We start from the raw sequence: 6,184 nt of genomic DNA, 5'->3' as shown, positions 1-6,184 counted from the left end.
TATATATTTGAGGTAATGGCATTTTCAAATGATTGATCATGCCCATTTAAGTTAGAAGACTTTTCTTCTTACCTGAGGAGATAGGCCATAAAGCAGTTTGTTCTGATAGTGGAGGAAAGGTGATATGGTTATTTGTGTGTATATGTGACTTTGCATGTATGTTTCACTATTTCTTTTTTTTAGAAGGAGAGATCAGACCTGAAATGAAGGTGACTCCAACAGAGATGAACCTTTCTGTGGAAGAAACAAACCAACAAAAATTCATGGGTGAGGATCTTTATAACTTTGCCTGGAAAGAATTCTGTGTTGAATATCAACATCCATCCCTTATTGAACATCAAAGAATGCACAATGAGGAAAAATGTAGTCAGTGTGTAAAGACTTTTATGCAAAGGGCTACTCTTTCTGGACATCAGAGAATCCGTATTGATGAGAAACCTTATGAGTGCAATCAATGTGGAAAAACATTCATAAGGAGCTCCAATCTTGCTCGACATCAGAGAATCCACACTGGGGAGAAACCTCATGAATGCAATCAATGTGGAAAGACATTCAGTCAGAGCTACTATCTTGTTGTACATCAGAGAATCCACACTGGGGAGAGACCTTACGAATGTAAGCAATGTGGAAAGACATTCAAACAGAGCTACAAACTTGCTCAACATCAGAGAATCCATACTAGTGAGAAACCCTATGGATGCAATCAATGTGGAAAGGCATTCAGACGGAGCTCCCATCTTGCTGTACATCAGCGAATCCACACTGATGAGAAACCTTATGAATGCCAGCAATGTGGCAAGACATTCAGACGGAGATCCCATCTTGCTGGACATCAGACAATCCACACTGATGAGAAACCTTACGAATGCAATCAATGTGGAAAGACATTCAGACTGAAATCTTATCTTGCTCAACACCAGAGAATCCACACTGGTGAAAAACCTTATCAATGTAAGCAATGCGGAAAGATATTCAGACAGAGCTCCAATCTTGCTGTACATCAGAGAATCCACACTGGTCGAGATCTTTATGAATGCAACCAATGTGGAAAGACATTCAGTCGGAGCTCTGGTCTTACTGAACATCAGAGAATCCACACTGGAGAGAAACCTTATGAATGCAACCAATGTGGAAAGACATTCAGTCGGAGCTTTAATCTTGCTGAGCATCAGAGAATCCACACTGGTGAGAAACCTTATGAATGCAAACAATGTGGAAAGAAATTCAGTCAGAGCTCCAATCTTGCTCAACATCAGAGAATCCACACTTATCAGAAACATGAATGTAATTAATGTGAAAAGACATTCATGGGGGCAGCTGGGTAGCTCAGTGGAGTGAGAGTCAGGCCTAGAGACAGGAGGTCCTAGGTTCAAACCCGGCCTCAGCCACTTCCCAGCTGTGTGACCCTGGGCAAGTCACTTGACCCCCATTGCCCACCCTTACCAATCATCCACCTATGAGACAATACACCGAAGTACAAGGGTTTAAAAAAATTTTCGAAAAAAAAAAAAAAAAAAAGACATTCATGCAGAGCTCCATTTCTTCTGTACAAAGACTCTGTACTGGTGAGAAACCTTATGAATATAGGCAATGTAGAAAGACATTCAAACAGTGCTCTAGGCTTGCTGTACATCAGAGAAACCAGACATTCACACACAGCTCTCACCTTGCTCAAAACCAGAAAGTTCACTCTAGTATGTCATAAGCTTTTCTAAGAGTAGGTCCAAATGGGCATATGATTTAGACCTAAAGTGTGATACCATAAGCAGATAAAGAAGCATGGAATAGTTTACTTTTCAGACCAATTAGTTGATAAGGGAAGAATTTATGAGTAAGAAATAGATAACATGAGATGTAACAGATAATTTTTACTCTATTAAATTCAAAACAAAACCAGTTTAACCAAGGTTAAAAGGGGTAACAAGTTGTCATTTGCTTTAAAACAGTATATTCAATTAAATACTTGAGTTTTTAAACACTCTAATCATGCTCAAATACCTTAATTCATCATTTCATGGCATCTAGATCTAAAGAGGAGGTTATTTAGTAAGGGAATAATGTCATTTCGATATAGCAGCATTGGTGAAGGTTTTCAAGTTAGCATGGCCAGACTGAAATTTAAAGCTGCCTGTGAGCTCTCCCCCTACCCCACATTACCCCAAAGAGGGGAAGGAGGAAGGGCTCACTTTAGGCAGTGGGACAGAGGGTAGGGCATGCAAAACATGTCCCTCAATGCTGGGAAGAAGGGGAATGAAGCAGCTCCCTGAGTGCCAGCTCTACATGTGTGCCAATATTTCACCAATGCTGTCTGGAGAAATCACTTTATATTAACATTTCACATACAATGTTTTCCCAAAAATCCCTATAAAGGAAAAATTAAAAGTTAGCAAATGATATTATGGATTTAAAATATGAAATAAAATTGACAGTCAAATAACTTCTATTTAGTTGAATGCATTTCCAAAAATCACCATGCATCTATCAGCTTAACACTCTGGACTGATTGCACTCAGAAGACCAGAACAACATAACTGATACAATTATACTTATTTATACAATTTCTAAACCTAACACATATCGAATTTTAAGGATATTTTGCATTAAGGTTTGTGCTATTCTACAAGGTCAAATGTAATATTATCCTGATTCACTTAAGTTAGGTGAATTTAAGTGCTACCACATTATAATTTATTTAAGACAGTCCCATCAAATCTAGATTCACAGTTATAAGTCCCTACAGAATCTTTTCTCAAGAGACACTTGCCGTCAGCACCTCAAATGATAGGGATCTCTACTTTCAGTTAAACTATTGCTCAGGTTTTTATGGCAGTCTTCCTGCTCTGAAGAAGAAGGAGGGTCTGAGTCCTAGAGATGAAGGAGGGAAAGAGGCAGATGTTGAAGAGATGGGGAAAGTGGAGCTCCAGAGATGACCATATTGATGGATAGCAACCAAGGTAGAATTCCAAGTCCTGGGGCAGAATTTGGAGGCCTAAGGAAGAAACTGGTCTAGGACTCTCAGAAGGAAAGCTCTAGGAGTTTTAGGGACCAGGAGAAGCTTCTCAGAAAGTGAGATGTGACATGAGAAGACTGAATCCAAGAGGTTGAGGTGAGCATGGAGGGCATATTCCAAGCAGTGGAGACAACTAAGGGAAAGGTAGAGTTAGAAGATGGAGACCAAGATTCTTGTCCAAGAAGATTCTTGACCAAGAATCACCAGGAGGCCAGTATCACTGGACCAGAGACAAGAGTAAAGAGGAGGAGTTGTGGTTGGTCCATTTATTAGAGTTGGGGAGCTTTTCCTCTCCCATTCAAGAAGAATCTTCACCTTTCCCAATAACACTGGAAAGTGGGCATGGCCGAATTCAAGTGGAGCTATGTTTTGTAATTTGGTGTTAGAGGATAAGTAGCCTGTGCAGATTTGGGGGATTCCTCCAGTGCACAGGTTCCACGTTCCTCCATTGTCCACCTTGTGATCTTTTGTCAATGAGAGAGAAGTCTCCCTGCCCTTTTGGAATAAGAACATAGGGTGGGGGATGTGGTACAATGGAGGACCACTAGAGGTAATTAATTATCTTACAATTCTAAGAATATCAGTATTTAATAAAACTGATCAGGCACAAAGCTGATGCCCAGTATAGAATATTACAGATCCAGTACTTATAATGGGGTTTGATCAATCTACAATTCATGTTTGGCTTGTGAAAGAGAATTCTTTATTCTCTATTTTGAGTTAATTTATCAAGAACCCCCTACTTTAACACTGTTAGCCATCAAGTAAGAATTCATAGGCCACTTAATTAGCTCCACCCTTTTAACTCAAACTTGTGAATCCTTTGGTAAGAGTTTATACCCTCAGAAGAGGTAGATCCCACAGACACTGCCCGCCCCCCCCCCCCAGGCAATGCTAGGCAATGTGAAAGCTGTGATTGGCCCCTGTGAAGAGGGGAAGGAACAGGAAGTCACATGGGAAAAGGACTATAAAAAGTCCAGAATTTCCTGTCCTTGGGACTTCTGGCTTGGAGAGATTCCTGGCTTGGTGGCTCTGTGAGAAGACCCTCTCTGCTAATTGGTGCTTTGGTGGGACACTCCCTTCAGTGTGAGTTATGTGGGGAGACTTTTTTTGCTTAGATCCTGCATCGGCTTACTGTTGAGTGACACAGATCCACATGGAGATTAGAATTTTGTCTCGAGCTGAATTTCATTGGATCAGCACTTAGGGTAGGGTAGGCTAGGCAACTCCTTATGTCTTTCCCTCCTACATTTCATACTTCAACTCTTTCTCTTCCTCGTTATAAATAAAAGCTGCAAACAGTTTTTTCTGGCTTAGGGATAATATTTTGAATTCAACAACCACAACATTGAATTTATAACTCTTATTTAAGCAAAAGCCCAATTTAACCCTTAAAGACTAATGCAGAAACTACAGTTTTTGCAGGTGATGTTTAACCAGTGCTAACAAGTGTATCAATTAAATTTTAATGGTTTGACTAAAATATATAAAGTTATAAATAATATGATGGTTGCCAATCTAAAGTATTATTGCTCAAAGTCAAAATGACTTAATAGCCTTTATTTACAAAGAGGTGGAAAGAGTGAAAGTAGAGAAATACAAAAGATATTGCTAAATATTGCTCCGGTGTTCGAGTCAGCCAGGACTTTTTGACCCTCAACCAGAATTAAACTCTCTCCAGAAATCAGGAAAGGAAAGCCAGCTTATTCACACACCCAAATTCCAAGAGGCAGATCAAGACGATGATCAGAGCTGAAAGTGACTCCTGAAGCTGATTTTCTTCCTTGAACCAACCTTATTCTTAAAGCTGGCTTCCTTCTTAAAGTTGACATCCTCAGCCCCAGAAATTCAGGGGCTTTTATAGTGACTTCTTGTCCCTTCCCCTTTTCACAAGGGCCAATCACAGCTTTCAAATTGCACAGCACTGCCTGGGGCAGTGTCTGTGGGAACCACTTCTCACCTTTTGGAAAGGTGAATACTCATCAAAAGAGTTCACTGATTCCTGGCTGTCTGAGGTGTGAATTCTCATTTCCTGGCTGACTGAGTTGAAAGGGTGGAGAGCTCCTCCACCTAATGCTAAGTAGGGCCCTTCAAGCTTTTGTTGATTCAATTCAAAAGTAGACAAAGGAAAATTAATCCTATCTTCACAATGGGGGGGGGGGTCAGGAACTAAGTAGGGGTACTTAAGTTATTGTTAACCAAAGTGTTAACTCAAAATAGACAAAGGGAATAAAGGATTCCCTTTCCCAAGCTGGAAACTCAGAATAAACAAAGAGAACAAAGAATTCTCTTTTACACTAATGAGAAATGGCAGATTTCAGTCTGAGGGTCTCATTCCTGTTACCCATCACTGCCTGCTATCAGCCTTCAGAGTAAAGTAAAGAAAATCTGGAAAGGGGATTGGGAATTACCCATGATGAAGGACAGGGCTTGGCAAGTAGAAATAGACAGAATCTTGAGGTCTTGACCCAGAATGCCACTGGAGGAAAGGACCCATCTTGGGCCTTCAGGGGCTGGACAAAGTGGGGCTCTTAGGTCTGGGAAGACCCACCCAGAGTGGACTGACTGTAAGCAGGACCTTAAGGGGCTGAGATCACTCTGCCTTTTGGAAACCAACTCCTCAGGTGCAGTTCCCAAGTAAGCGGGCCAGGAGGTCAGAAGGCACCAGACTTGTGTTGGCTCCCCTTCTTACCTTGTGGTGAGCATCTTCTGTGGCAATCAGGAACATGGCTCTCTTAGAACTAGCTACTGCCTATCCATACACATTCATTTTACTAATGAGTCACACTTTCCCTTCACACATCCCCATACCAGCTTGGGTGTCCCCTATCCCTACCTCAACTCTTGGTTAGAGGTTTGGTGATACTGCCTCCATCACAGGCCACCTGTGAATTCATAATTTCTGAAATTATGAAGTGGGGATGGGCCTCCCTAATTCTTCGGGTACTCAGAAGGAAAGATCAGGATTGGTATTCAGAAGGGGACAGCAATCATTTTAATAAGACCCAGAGACAAGCAGGGAAAACTGGAAAGGGATGGAGAGGTAGAGGTGTGCCTCTTAGTTGGGGGAATGTGAAAATGAAGGGAGACTGAATAGAGGAAGGGGCAAGAAGTGAATATCACAGAACTATGGACTAGAGTTGGAATTACTAGGAAGCCTAGACCCCAAGGAGA

General features: G+C 41.2%; 1 pseudogene; it reads left to right on the top strand.

Annotated features, from left to right (window-relative positions):
• The first annotated feature begins 344 nt into the window (after nucleotides 1–344).
• LOC123250310 lies at nucleotides 345–1,325 on the top strand (annotated as a pseudogene).
• Nucleotides 1,326–6,184: the final 4,859 nt, after the last annotated feature.

This window comes from Gracilinanus agilis, chromosome 5 (assembly GCF_016433145.1).
Source record: "Gracilinanus agilis isolate LMUSP501 chromosome 5, AgileGrace, whole genome shotgun sequence".
In the NCBI taxonomy this organism is placed as follows: domain Eukaryota; kingdom Metazoa; phylum Chordata; class Mammalia; order Didelphimorphia; family Didelphidae; genus Gracilinanus; species Gracilinanus agilis.
The sequence above is the reverse complement of the archived record's forward strand: the minus strand, read 5'-3'. Positions and strand labels throughout refer to the sequence as shown.